We start from the raw sequence: 13,629 nt of genomic DNA on the forward strand, positions 1-13,629 counted from the left end.
TTACAGAAATATTCTCAGCATTTGTATATGACTTGATAGTGGTGTTAGATGATGTGAATGCAAGTTGTCATCTGATGAGATGCCGCAAAGTGTTGCAAAGCAATCTTGAGCAGCTTTTCTTAATTTCTTGGTCTTGCGCATTCTGGCAGAATTTGCTTCTTAATTTGGAATTGCAGATGGGAATGTCCTGTCCTTCCCTCCTGGGGCTTGCTTTTAACCAGCTCTGGCAACAGCTCAGGAAAAGCTCAGCATTGCGTTCCATTCATTGTGTTTTAATGGCCACACAATTACAATTGTGCAACAATTGTTCATTTTTCAGTTTTTATTTTAATTCATGCATGTTGAAACAGAGCACCAAAAGTCAACGAGGATGGTTTTTGCACTTGCAGATATGTGGCTGTAGGGAGAGGGCACTTGCAGACATCGCACTCGGCTCCTGTAGCATCTACAAATGATGCAGTTTATACTTAACAGGAACATAATCCAGCATGCTAAGGCCAATTACTTAATTAGGAAACTAAGATGTCTGTGCCTTGCAGGTAGTGCACACACCTCGCAGGGGGCCTTGCAATGCCCAGGGCTGGGCTGGCTGCGTGGCAGAGGGCACAGGGGTGCCCTGAGCAGCTGCAGGGCTGGCGTCCCGTCCTACCTCTGGTAACTGTGCCTGCAAGCGTAACTTCTTGTTGCTGGAAATCCACTCCCTTCTGCTGGCATGTGCTTATTGAGCGTTTTGTGTTGCTCGTCTTCAATCACTGCTAGAAGCTATAGCCTGAAAGATAGGCTGTTATTATTGAGTCACCATCCGGGTGGTTTTGGGGGAGCTTTTTCTTTCCATTTTTGTGACTTCGGAAAGTTCCTATATGCTTTTTTCCTCCATTTGCCCACACATGAAATGGATATAATACTTACCTGTCTAACAATGTTGTGAAGCTTTTATTTATATAAAGAGATGGTTTTAATACCTTAGGATCAAGGTACAATTCAATCCTAAATGCAGTGTTGTATTTCCACCTTCAAGCAGTTTTGCAGCCCTGCTGTTCCTTCAAGCTTACCACTACAGTAGAGATGAGCAGGGGTGCAGCGATGAGCAGTGGGCTGTGCCCTGTCCTTGTCCCATCTCTGAAGATAAGCCTTGGAGCTCCATCTATTTTCACTTCTATCTCCACTCCTATCAGAAGATAGCCAGGGATAACCCCCTTAAAATTAGTCACAGTAAAAATGGTGAAGTGTAGACACGAACCAAGAATACACGAGTAACAGTAATTCAAATTATTTTTTAGTTTCTATAGAGATGTTTGGACTGGGAAAGTAAGCAGCCACGGCACAAAACATGCAGGTCGGGGGTAGACGATGTTGCTATTACTAAAAGCACATTCTGTATTTTGCTTTTTTTAGAAGGGCTAAAGATCAAAACTTTATGAAGATTTTATTTTTGTAAATGGGCTAAAGAAAAAAGATGTTATGCTTTTTATAGCAGAATAAGAAAACTAAAAGCAATGGTATTAAAACTTGACATCTCGATCCTGAGCCATTATCCATTCATGTCAATGGAAAATCCTTAATGCCTTAAACATCAACCTCACTGACCACGGGATTCAGGAATATATAGTCACCCCTATTTATACTCTTGTTTCTTCACTAGAAGCAATGGTGGAAAAGCATTTCTTTATTAAAAACAAACAACAACAAAATCATCTACAGTGGTTTCTAAGCAACAAAGTACAGGAAAAAGCATGTATTTTCTATTTCCTTTTATGCTCATTTTTAACGATATTAAACAAGCTGGTTTTTCCCAACACTGGTGAGGACGCAGTGTGCAAATCAGTGTTAATTCCTCCTTGCAATCTGCAGCTCCTCAGAGTGTTTGATTAAAAAGATACCAACTTCTCTGGACCTTCAAAGGATTAGAGAAAAGTGCTGGAATACGGCTAATTTAGCCTCGTGCATTCAACAATAGATCAAGAAAACGTTCAGCAAGTCCTGGGAATACAGCTCTGGGTTATTTACAGACTAATCATGAACGAAGCAGGGGAAGCCACTAATGAACAGCGTGCTTAAACTGAGTGGAACTGTACAAGGAGGCAGCAGCCACTGCCTTTGAGGTAAAAGCCTACAGGTCACGGCTGTTTAAAGATTAAGCACCTTCACCACCTTGTTATTGCTCACAGTGCTTATCTGAGAACAGGGAAATCCTTCTGCAAGTGCTGGGATTGGTGCATAATCTTGACATTGCTGGATAGACAAAACAGAAGACTTTCAGTCTATTTAAATGAGGGGTTAGATTTTAAGAGCTGAATAAGGTCTGACTGCTGCAATATCCCGTTTCAGGAGTGGTTGGTAATGGGGCTGAAGGAAGAGGATAATAGTAGTGTACCTACGGTCCTTCCCCTGTACAGTCTTCTCAGTTCCTGGTCGAGCACATGCATTTCACTATTTTTTTTCAATGTAATAAGTTAAACCTGTGTTGAATTTTCGAGTTTTCTTTTCCATGCCGTTAATGACTTCAAACACAGAAATCTTGCCCCAAATGCCCAAATCAGGAGTGAGTATGTACCAAGAGTCGTCATGCGCTGCTGTTCTCCGTGAATTCCCGCTGCGCCCAGGGGCACAGCACAGCCCTCTGCTGCTGCCCGGGGTCCCGCTCATGCGCTGCCTGTCGTGCTCCTCGGGGGGCTCCATCGTGCTCCTCGGGGGGCTCTGACCAGCGCCTCCTCATGCAGGTGCTCGGGCAGCGGCGGCTTTTGCTGCTCCTCACTCTGCTTGTAGGGTGAGGGGCTGCGGTGCACCCCCTGCTCGTGGTGCCTTGCAGGTGCCCTCCCACAGATGAGCATTAGTTTTCACTGTGATAACATAAAATAGAGAAATGTTGGTGATGGATTTTCTTGGGAGGGTAACAATGTGATCACATTCATCATGCAGGCGAGGGTCTCCTTTCCCGCCACCTTCCTTGTTTTTAGGGTGCCTGAGTGCACGGAGCAGAGCGGACTAAAGAGCCTTTCTTACACCTGCAGAAGAGATTTATGTGGGGTGGTTTCCTGCTAAAATATTTTGCTGCTTTGAAAGTTTATTTGTACAAAACTGAGGAAAATGCCTCATCTCCATTTGCAAGGGCAGGTTTGCCTCTGACAGAGGCCTGGAGCTCAGGGCTGCACATCACCACGGGCTGGAGAGGAGCTCTGGAGGGCCTTGGCCCAGCTGCCTGCTGGAGCAGAGCCAGCTGTGTCTTTCTTGTACCTGTATATTACTCCTCTCATGGTGACTATTTTTTATTTTTATTTTTTTACTCTGGGATTTTGCTGTGCTGGTGTCTCTTGCCCTACCCATGCAACCCTCTAGCCTTGGTCCTGCAAGGTGATCTTCATTGGCTCTGTGGCTATAAAATGTGCCTTATCTCCATGCCTCCTACAAGGTATTAACTCACCTGCCCCTCTTAGGCGATGACTCTGCCATCTATTAACTAGATTAATTTCCCTTCAAAGCGATCCAGATATCCCCCAGCTCTGGCTGTGCACTGCTCTGCTCTGGCAGAGTTCCCAGCTCCCCAGTGTGTTGTGTTTTAGGGGCTGCCCACGTGTTACACGGATGGGCGCTTCCTTTGCACTCCCAACCACGTCTGTGCCCCAGCCCCAGCAGCACACACACTTGCTCATCCTGGCTTTTGCTCTCTCGCAGTGGGAATGGTGCCCGGACACCGCTCGTCTTTTCATGCAGGAAATTTCCAAGGCTTGCGTGGCTTCCACACTTCACAAATAAATCCACTAAGGCTTCTCACTTCCAGAAATGGCAGCTGGCTGCCTGGGACAGTTATTTATAGTAACAGAGTTAAATCAGAACAAAATGTGTTTTGTTTTTATTTGTAACACTGTGAACAGCGTGATAACAATGCCAACCAGCAAGCATTAGCTTGTAGAATGATCCAGAAGTGTACTGGTTTGTTACGGGAGCGAGCCTAGGCCATGGGGCCTGGCTGTCCCCTGGGGAACGCTGCAGCCCTCAGCAGGTGAAGGGAACACCTGGAGGCTCCTCAAGGTGCTCTGGACCCCAAAGCTTTGAGTTTCCTACGTGCTGGTGGAGATATTCTTTAACCCTTCATCAAAACAGAAGTTAGCTATAGATTTATTTATTTTTTCCCGTGATATTTAGTGAAAAATATTTTACTGGAACATGGAGGTTGCTGATGTACGTGTTTGTCCAGATATTCCTTTTTGCTTTTTGTCCTTGGGAGGGTTTTGGCAGCTCTGAGCAGCTCCTGAGCGCTGGGGCAGGCTGCCTGCAGCTCTGGGAACTGAAAGCATCCTCGGCTCTCACAGCCAGTGAGCTGCCCTCCTGCGAGCGCCACCCTGCCTTCTGCTGCCCCTCGGGGGGGTGGCCCCGGTGGCACCGCTGGGCCAGGTGGGCATGGCTGGGGGGAGCCCGGGTGGCCCTGCCCCGCTGGGGCTGCCCGGAGAGCCCGGCCTGCTGGGGCTGTGTGCGGGGCTGCGGGCTGCTTGTTCGATTGCTGCTGGCCCGGCACGTTGTTTGTGGCTGCCAGAAGCAAGCTGCCGAGTCTGAGCAATCTCTGTGTGTAACTGCTCGGGAAGTGACATTTAGATGAATACGAGATTGTGATTTTTGCTTTTAGGGCTTAAAAGTGCTGTTAGCTTCCCTCTAAATGCCTGTTGTTCAATTCAAACGTCTGGCTTAGTTGCTGCGAGTGTTTTCCGCTTTAAAATATATTGCTAAAAAGTTGCAATGAGAAATTAAAAACATGTTAAGAGCATCACAAATCATCCATCCAGCCCCTCGGTGGACTATGGGAGCTCCCAATCTGTCCCCTTCCTTACACTTTCAAGGGTAAGCATGTGAGACCTGCAAAACTTTGGCTTTATGAAAAGAAAGAAAAAACTGTCCCTCAAGGACTCCATAATTCATGCCCTGGATATAAGTAAACACTACTCATTATTTTAGTTCTCTGTTGGCAGCAAAGTTTGCAAAATGGTAATGTTTCCCTCAGAATGGCGTTCGGATAAACAGCATGAGGGCTTTAACGCCAGCTTCCCCGAGACGCTCGGCTGTGGCTGCCTTTCCAGAATGCTGTTTGCCTTTTAAACACCACGTGCGTTTTTCTGGTGGCAAGGTTCCTCTCCAGGAGAGGCTGGGGACGTAGTCTGACCCACTTTTCTGCCGCAGAAGAGGGAGCCCTGGTGCCCCGACCCCAAACCCGGTGTCGTTGGCCTGCCTTGAGGAGAGGGGTGCGGGTGCTGGGGCGGGCAGGGTGCTGGGGCGGGCAGGGTGCCGGGCGGCCTGGAGCTGGGCTGGCTGCGGCCTGGCCTGGGGCAGCCTCACCCGTGCAGGCAGCAGGGCCAGGGCTGGCGCTGGCCGGGCTGGAGGAGCTCCCAGGTGCCAACATGGTTGGTAAACGCAGCTGAACTTCTGCAGGGACGCTGTGGTGCAGGGCAGCCTGCTGCGGACACTGCCCACCTCGTCCTCGAGGCTGCAGCTCCTCTCCCTCAGCTGCTGCTGGATGGGGCCCTGTGCCTTCTCTCGTGCTTTTCTGCGCTTCTGCAGGAAGGCTGTGTGCCGTCCGTCGGGCCAAGCATCAGAACCCACTGCTGGGAGACCCCCCCCCCCCTCCACCAGCACGTCAGCTGCTGAGAGCGATACCGTGCATTATCGACGTGCTTCTGAATTCCAGCTTGCCTCTCCTAATGCAACGTACCTGCAGGTTGTTTTCATACATGGGGAGTATTTACTGGGCCAGGGGAACTGCAGTACTGAACACAGCGGAGTTGTTCCTGGTTTTTAACTGTAGGTGATCTTTAGCAGTCATAATGGGGTGAGGAGAAGTGCAAGATGCTTCCCCAAGGTCTCTTCTAGCCCCTGCTAATTGTATGGCAGCTTGTTTTTTTTTTCTAAATTGGTCCTTAGCTAGAAGTGTTAATAGGGAAAGTGTTCCTATCCCCCTCCCTGGGGAGAACTTAATCACAAAATAGTCCCGTTCTTCTGTTTGGGTGTTTTGTGGGGTGAGAACTTATCGCCTCTTAAACAGTGGTCGTGGTGTCTTGCGCTGGGCCTCCTGAGGACACCCTGTTCCACAGAGACCGTGTCTCCTCGCTGCTCCAGCTTGCATCGAGGCAGGGAAAATGCTTGGACAGCCAGAGAAATTACTTCTCGTTTTCTTTTCAGCCTTGTTTGGAGCAGATGCAATTCGGCAGCAGTGCCGTGCTCCAGCTCGCAGCAGAACTGCAGCTTCGCTCCATGCAGAGGCCGCTGGACTTCTGCCACCAGACAGACTTCTGATAGCAATCCTTCTGGCAGGGCCTCGCGGGGCTGCGGCTCAAGGTGAGGGGCAGTGGGCGCAGTGGTAACAAATGAAATATATCACAAAGTGTGCCATGTTAATATTGTGCTCTGTTCTGTGGAGCTGGAAGAAAAGAACTAACTCAGTTGCGTAGTTAGCTGCAAAGCACCAAACACGACTAGCACAGGGAAGCGTACAGATGTTTTGCGGTGACTGACAGAAACAGAAAAGACCAATGCAAGATTCAGCATCAGAAATTCCCCACGACACCAGGGGCGTGACCCTACCCTTGGCAATGGGTAAAATGCTGGAGGATGATGATTTAGCATATTCTGATAGACGCACAATGAAGCTGGGGAAGATGTTTGGCATGCCAAGTAAAAGTTAGGGAGGGGTGCAAATGGGGCATCCAGGACATGAGAGCAATGCGAGGGTTTCCCTCGGGGCTGGCGTGAGACGAGCAGCATGTTTGAAGATAATATGGAAATGAGAGGAGAATTGCCATCAAGCAATTGCAAGTCAAGCAAAGCTTCTACTTATGCTTGAGACAGTGGAAAACTTTTAAAATTTGATTCTGCCAAGCTATAACTACTCCCGGAGTTAATAATCTTCTGGGGCACGCTCCTGGGAATTGAGTGGTTTTCCTTTTCAGAAGTTTGTTTCAGAAGTTAATTGCAAAATTCTGAGTTGAATTATTTATAAACATACGAAAGGTGGTTAAGCATTCACTAATGACGGGCTTTTTCACAATCCGGTGAATGAGCTGATATGTAATCTTTGTTTTTACTATGATTAAAACACACACACAAATGTCACAGTCACAAGGTGAACATTAAATTTTTTTCCTCCAAGTCTGAAATATATCTTTATTCCTAGGAATCTGGACAGATGGTTAAAAGTGGTAGGAGGGCTACTACTTAATTACCATGAGATCCGCATTTCATCGTGTTAATGAAATAAGTTACTTCGTTACCACTGCCCTAATTCTGTTGTCTTCTGCAAATTTGATCAGTAGTGATTTTATTTTCTTCAAAGCCCGTGATTAAAATGCTTAGCAGCCTAGAGCCAACTGTCGATTCGTGCAGAGATGAGGTTGCTCAGTGGGTTTTCCATTCTGAGACCAATCACTGAGATTGCATTTAATTGTTTAAAGACCATTGTATTGATTTTGTATTTTTCTGCTTTCTTAGTTGAGAAGCTATATGGTACCAACTCAAATCTTAGATATATTACGCCAGTGCTGATTCATCTATCACCAACTGCGTAACCTTCTTCAATCAAGGGAAATCTTATTTTTTACTGTAATTACCACAAACTAGAGTTAATTGTCATTCACTATATAATTATTTAGCTACATTTCTAGCCTTTCCATTACTTGAACCAATTTTACTTAGATCAACGAGAAACAACATTTCCTAGATAACTTTTCATCCTTTTAAAATAGAGATGGATCGTCAGTTTTCTCTCCATCTTTCTGCTTTCTCTGCTATTTCAATTTTTTGGTACTTCCTAATAGCCTGGAAGTACTTTGTTTGCATGGGTGCTGTCTACCAGCCTTCTCAGTAACTGCAGGGTAGGATAAGCAGACTACATGGGCACATGCATCTCTGTTCAAATACTAAAGAGAAATGTTTAATACTGTTTTTCACCTTACTGACAGTCATACTATTTGTCTGCTTAATGATAAATACAGTTTTCACGATCCTTGGCATACTTCTTAAAACAAACACGTGCTATCACCTCTAACCCTTCTGGCAGAGGTTTTTCAGGTACTCTACCTTCTCTGGGTTTATATGTATGCTCCTGCTTTTGTAAGTAGTTTTATATTTCCATTCTCTTTGGGCACCAGAAGTTCTTTTAATTACCACTCTAATACTGTCAATAAAGTTCACTCTTTAAACCCCTTTGGCTCTTGCTGGGCCCACCCGGCTCTGTGTGCACATCACCGAGCTGTCCTCATCCTGCCCGTGTTTGCCAGCTGTAATCGAGCCACGATTTCCGCGGGTCGAGATCTCAGCCCATGGTGACGTGACATCGCCACGCCACGTTTTGGTGTTACTCTGGATCAAGGAGTTCTTTCTGTAGCTCAAGGTGTCTTCTGTCACACAGCTTGTGGCTTTGTGATGATGCAGGGCTTTATCCCATCTGTTTCCCAGGAAAGCAGCCAAATCAAATGCATAGACCCAAATTTGAAAAGTCTCTTTCTATGCAAATTTGGATTCTATATAAAGAGAAGAGGCACTAGCAGGCAATTCCCAGTAACACATAGCAAAATTCCCTTTCACATATGACCAAAAAAAAAAGCTCAGAACGACCCCTCTTATTTGTACCAAGCGCCTGCACCCTCCAGGGCGGGTGCTCCCAGGAACTTCCCTTGGTGGTAAGGCACCCACAGTCACATCTCCCTTGTACCTGGGTGCTGCCCTCTGCGCATCCCTGCTGACCACTGCTGGGCCTCTGCAGGGACTGCAGTCGGCGCTTCTGTCTGCCCAGGGGGGGCTGGCTCCCAAGCTCCAGCTAGGGAGCGGGGCTGGATTTCTGCGGATGTTGCATCCAGTTGGCACTCTGCGTGCGTGCAGTGCTGTGGGGCTGGAGCACTCCTGTGCATCAGGAGCGATTTCTGACAATTTTTCTGACTCTTTTTTTCCTCCTTCAGTGTTGTCTTGCCCTCTTTTCCTTGACTCTGTGGATCCTCTGGAAGGTCTCACAGTTGTACCATCAAACAATTCAGATACTGGAAAATAATATTTGCCACCTAAAATTAGATGTGAGTTTGTGTGGTGGTTTGGAAGTGCTTCCTTAGCAATTTCTGTAAGTGCCTCTATAGAAAATACAGGCTGAAACTGCAGAACAGCCTGAGAAGCTTAACTCTCCTGTGGCTTCAGCAGGAGCCATTCCTCTTAATTTCTGACTTTATGAGAGGAAACCTGGGTGTACTCAGAGAGGAGGAGACGGAGACCCTGGTGCAGCTCTTCTCATCCAACTGATCAAAGGAAGAGTGGTGGGTGGGGATGAGGCTGATTTCTGAGCTCGCTTTTCAAGTTTAATTTTTTGCTGTGTCTCACTTTTTCTTTCAGAGCCATCTGCATTTGCTAAGGAAAGAATAATGTTCTTGCTTTGTAGTCAAATGTGCCTGACATCCGTGGCTCCCAGAGCACTTGCAGCCAGGGAGCACAGAACAGGAAAATGACAGTTGTGAAGACGCGCCGGTGGTGGCCACGTTAGGATGATTTGTGCGGTTGGTGACAGCGAGAGGCCTCCGCAGCCCATGGGAAGCCACAGAGCTTCAGGTATGCACTGTCCCCCGGGAGCCACCCAGGTGTACAGGGCACGGGGATGTGGGCTGCGGGGTCCGGCTCAGCGCCTGCAGTGCCAGAAGTGTGGTTGCTGCTGACTTGCTTCTGCAACACGTGCTAGCCTAAGGCTGACTGTATCTTAAATATGAGTAACTGCTCTCCGGAGCTTATAGAAGATGCCAAATTCCTCATCTTCAGTTGTTGTTCGCTCTTGGTGATCTCTAATTCTGCTATAGAAAGCAAGGAGGGGAACAAACCGATGAAGCCCGTGTCAGTGCTCAGCTGGCTGTGCTGGAAGCACAGGGGAGGCTCAGCAGTCTCCCAGTCCCAGGGCACAAAACACCCCTGACAATTTTTCAGGTACAGTGTTCAGATGTGTGGTGTTTCTTCTTCTTCCTACCCCGTTTTTCGCATACTGGTCTGTATGTCGGTGTCAGAGAGGGTGCTGCACTGTATTGACTTCCCGGGTGGTTCTGAGAAGGATCAGGTCCTGGTGGGCATGCTTCAACAGGAGAAGAGATCCCGAGCATGCGGGACTGCTCCCGAATTGCCTTTGCAATCGTCTTTCTGCTGAGAATACATCAGATATTTGCCAGTAACGTAACTCAAAGATGTTGCAGCGGCTCATTTCTTGATTTTGAAAGATGAAATACTTAGTATGTGCCATAGGAGGTAAAGGTGGTCAAACCTGGTAGTTTGGAAAAAAATGTGGTGAAACTGCAAAAAAATAACTTTCTAATCCCATGAATTCAGAATGCTTCTCAATGAGACCACTATTTTAATGCATTATCAGACTCTTTTTAGTGGTCAGATGCTCTTAAAACATTAAAATTTGTAGTTTATAATTTAAACTTTTTTGAATGCAGTTCCAGAAGCCATAGCTAGCTTTATGTGCAGCTTAGTGCCTGTGAGATTTGCAGTCCCCTGTGCATCTGAAAGCCTGACCCTTACATCAAAGCAGTGTTAGACTGGGACAAAAATAATACTTTGAAAATTAAATGAATTAAGGTGAAATTAAATTAATTAATGAGCCAAAATTATTCTTTTTAAAGCTCCCTATAAGAGAAAACAAATGTTTGTAATTGCAGCTATGTTAGAGCTTATCCACAAGTAATTTTTGAATGCTGTCTTGTATGGAAAAAGTTCACATTAGTAATGATGATCATGGAGCTGCACAGCATAAATGGGTTTCAGTGTGCTGTTTTCCGGTGGAAGAGAAGACCTGTAGAATTCACTATCCTAAGCACCAAGAGTGCTTATTGGAAAAGAGTTTACTCACAAGTAGCTTCTCACCAGTAGCTCCAGAAAATACAAAATGATGTTAATGTAAATAACATAAGACGATGCACACAGTACAGGGAACTGAAGTTGCAGTATTTATTTAATGATTTATTTTTCAGGAAAACTTGGTCTGTTGTTAGTTAGGCAAATTAATAATAATAATAATGATAATAAAAATCCCATCTCATTTGCCTTTTTGCTCAGAGGAAAGCTGGCAGCAGGTCAGTGCTGTCACTGCTGCTGCCAGCAGATGTGGCTCCTCATGTTCCTGTCCCTCCGTTGCCCCCGTGACGTGGAAAGACAAAACATGCCCACAAACGCTTCTCCTAGGGCCGCGGGGCAAAGCGGTGGCAGTGCAGTCCCAGCGATGTTCCCGTGGGCTGCCTGCGGCCCTGACGCTGGTGGGCGTGCGGTGGGCAGGGAGGAGGGCGTGTGGCTGCGTGGGGCTGAGCTGAGCAGCACGGGGGCCGTGCCAGGACCCCTGCCCGGGGCAGCACCACCAGCCCGGCCCCGCCACGCAGCCGGGACACGGGGGCACAGCTCAGCCTCACCCCGGCTGAGCGGGTTAAGCGGTGCTTTATCGGCTCAGGCTGCCAAAGGCTGAGAGGGGAACTGTGAAAAGTTCCTGTTTGACATCGCCGGTAACTTATTAAGCTGTGGAAATGTGCCTGTGCAGCTGAGCCCCGCTGGCTGATATTTGTCTAATCCACACAAACAAATGAACAAACAAACTGCACAAAGCACCCACCCCCGGCAGAAAGCAGATGAGGATTTTGCAGCTCCTGTGGCCAGCCTGCCCTAGCGCTCCACAGGCCCATCCATTTTTCCTGCAACCCGACCAAGATTACCTTTGCTTTCACCCAACTTTCAGAGGGCAGCACCCTCCTGCTCCCGCTGCCAGGACAAGAGGGGCTGGAGGGGGCTCTGCACGCCCCTGTGCACCAGGGACCAGCGCTCTGTGCTGCAGGTCACCGCAGAGCAGGGCGAGCAGAAACCAGCTGGCGGCCAGTGGGAATTATTGTGCTGTTCCCGTGGACGCACCACAGCTGTTTGCCTGTGTCTCTGCAAATGAGAACAGATGAGGTGTATGAGGAAGAGCTGCTTTGTTCAGCAAATGGCAGAGCTGTGGCTTAGCTCTCATATGAGAATTTTGCAAGGCATGTATTGTCCTCAGTGTGTCCTGCTAACGGGCAATCTTTCCTCTTTTTCCACTGAAGTACTGCAGCTGAAAAACAGGAGCTGCTCCTTCCCCTGTTCTCAGGAGTCAAGTTCGCTTTGAGCAATGTGGTCTGGTGGGAGGGGGCCCTGCCCATGGCAGGGGCGTGGGATTAGATGCTCTTTAAGGTCCCTTCCAACCCAAACTACTCTGTGGTTCTATGATATAATGAGCTCCCAGTCCAATTAAATATTTTTTTAAACGTTTTTGATTTAAAAATGTTTTCATTTTGGTGATACTCAGAAGTACTGTGATAATTGCTGGGATTTGACATTTTGCAGGTGGCAGAGGGCGTGGGGAGTGGTGCAGGAGCGTGGAGGTGCAGAGCAGGGATGCCAGCACTGCGGTGCCTTCCTCCAGGCTGGGAGGTGCCATGGCCAGCGCTGGGAGCGGGACAGGGGGCGTTCGGGGCACTCAGACCCTTAGGGGCCAGGGACTTCTTTTAGCTCGTGTCATTTTCTCCGCCATGCTGGTGAATTAATGTGAGACTTCTCAACTGCCCATCAGCAACACAGGGCACAGGAGTGCAGAAGCTGGCTGTGGCGGTGAAGGTTAATAAATCAAGCAAAGCAGCTGTCTCTGTAAGCGTTCATTGTTGCTTGCTCCTGGAGGTGATCTCCTGTATGAAAGATGTCTTTACAGTGTTGTTTGTGGTCAGGAAGCATTTTATATGCTAATTATCTGGTTAAAATAACAGCAACTCCATATACACTTAGGCTAAAGTGCTTTGGTTGAAACCTGTGGGAACAAACGCGAACGACCGGAGAGGACATTTATTATTAGAATGGAGTGTGCAGAGGCAGCAATTTTACTCACTAAAAAATAGAAAGTAAGATTTCAATAAAGATTTTTTAATAAAAACAACGATGAGAGAACATTTTGATCTACAGGGGAAACAGAACTGCAAGCACTACCTCCATGAAAGCTAATCCAGGAAGAAGTGCCCACTTAATTCCAGTGATTAGGCTGAGTTACGGCGGTAATGCTCGTTTCCTTTCCATTAACGGGAGTTCTGTGAGGCTGAAAAAACCTTCTGCTTAGCACTGGTTTTTAAAAGACTTCAAAAATGACAATAAATTTAGGGGCATTGATGAACTCTCAGTGATGGATTGAGCTACTTCAGTGCCTGTTTCAGAGCGCTGTTGCTACAAGCTCCTTCTCTGGAGGCCGCTGACAAGCTCTGGAGGACTTCAGAGGACTCGAAGCCCCTGCAGGTGCAGATGGCCCCTCACGACTGCAGTACTAATTCTGAGAAACTCAGTCGTTGTCTCTGAAATTGCTGTAAAACATGACAGTTGTCAAGTAGCACGAAGGGGAGTCACCTGGGCTGCCTTGCTGGCAGTGTGGGCCATTAAGAGAAGTGTTTGGGTGAATTCCTGATAAACCCATAAATCCCACTGATGCTCAGGAGTGGAGAGCTGAGCGTGGGCTTAGGGGAAGGAACGAGAAAAACCCAGCAGTAAGCAGAAGATTTTTGTTCAGTTTTGAGAATTTCAAAACAGATTTAAAAAATGTAACACAACATGATCTAGGATTTTTTTTTTAATAGTTTATTC

The 13,629-nt window shown here is 47.3% G+C and overlaps 1 long non-coding RNA gene across 8 annotated transcripts in view; it reads left to right on the forward strand.

Annotated features, from left to right (window-relative positions):
- The window catches only part of LOC310900574, a 42,415-nt gene that overhangs the window by 19,465 nt on the left and 9,321 nt on the right, over nucleotides 1–13,629 (forward strand). For 6 of the 8 annotated variants that reach the window (XR_014585225.1, XR_014585228.1, XR_014585229.1 and 3 more), the window contains 3 exons: nucleotides 5,548–5,704; nucleotides 6,166–6,321; nucleotides 9,358–9,570. This is a non-coding gene — a long non-coding RNA (uncharacterized lncRNA). Of the gene's footprint in view, nucleotides 1–5,418; nucleotides 5,705–6,165; nucleotides 6,322–9,357; nucleotides 9,571–12,963; nucleotides 13,053–13,629 lie in introns of all 8 variants that reach the window. The other 2 variants (XR_014585227.1, XR_014585226.1) reach the window with 2 other exon arrangements.

This window comes from Anser anser (assembly GCF_964211835.1).
Source record: "Anser anser genome assembly, chromosome: 5".
Classification (NCBI taxonomy): domain Eukaryota; kingdom Metazoa; phylum Chordata; class Aves; order Anseriformes; family Anatidae; genus Anser; species Anser anser.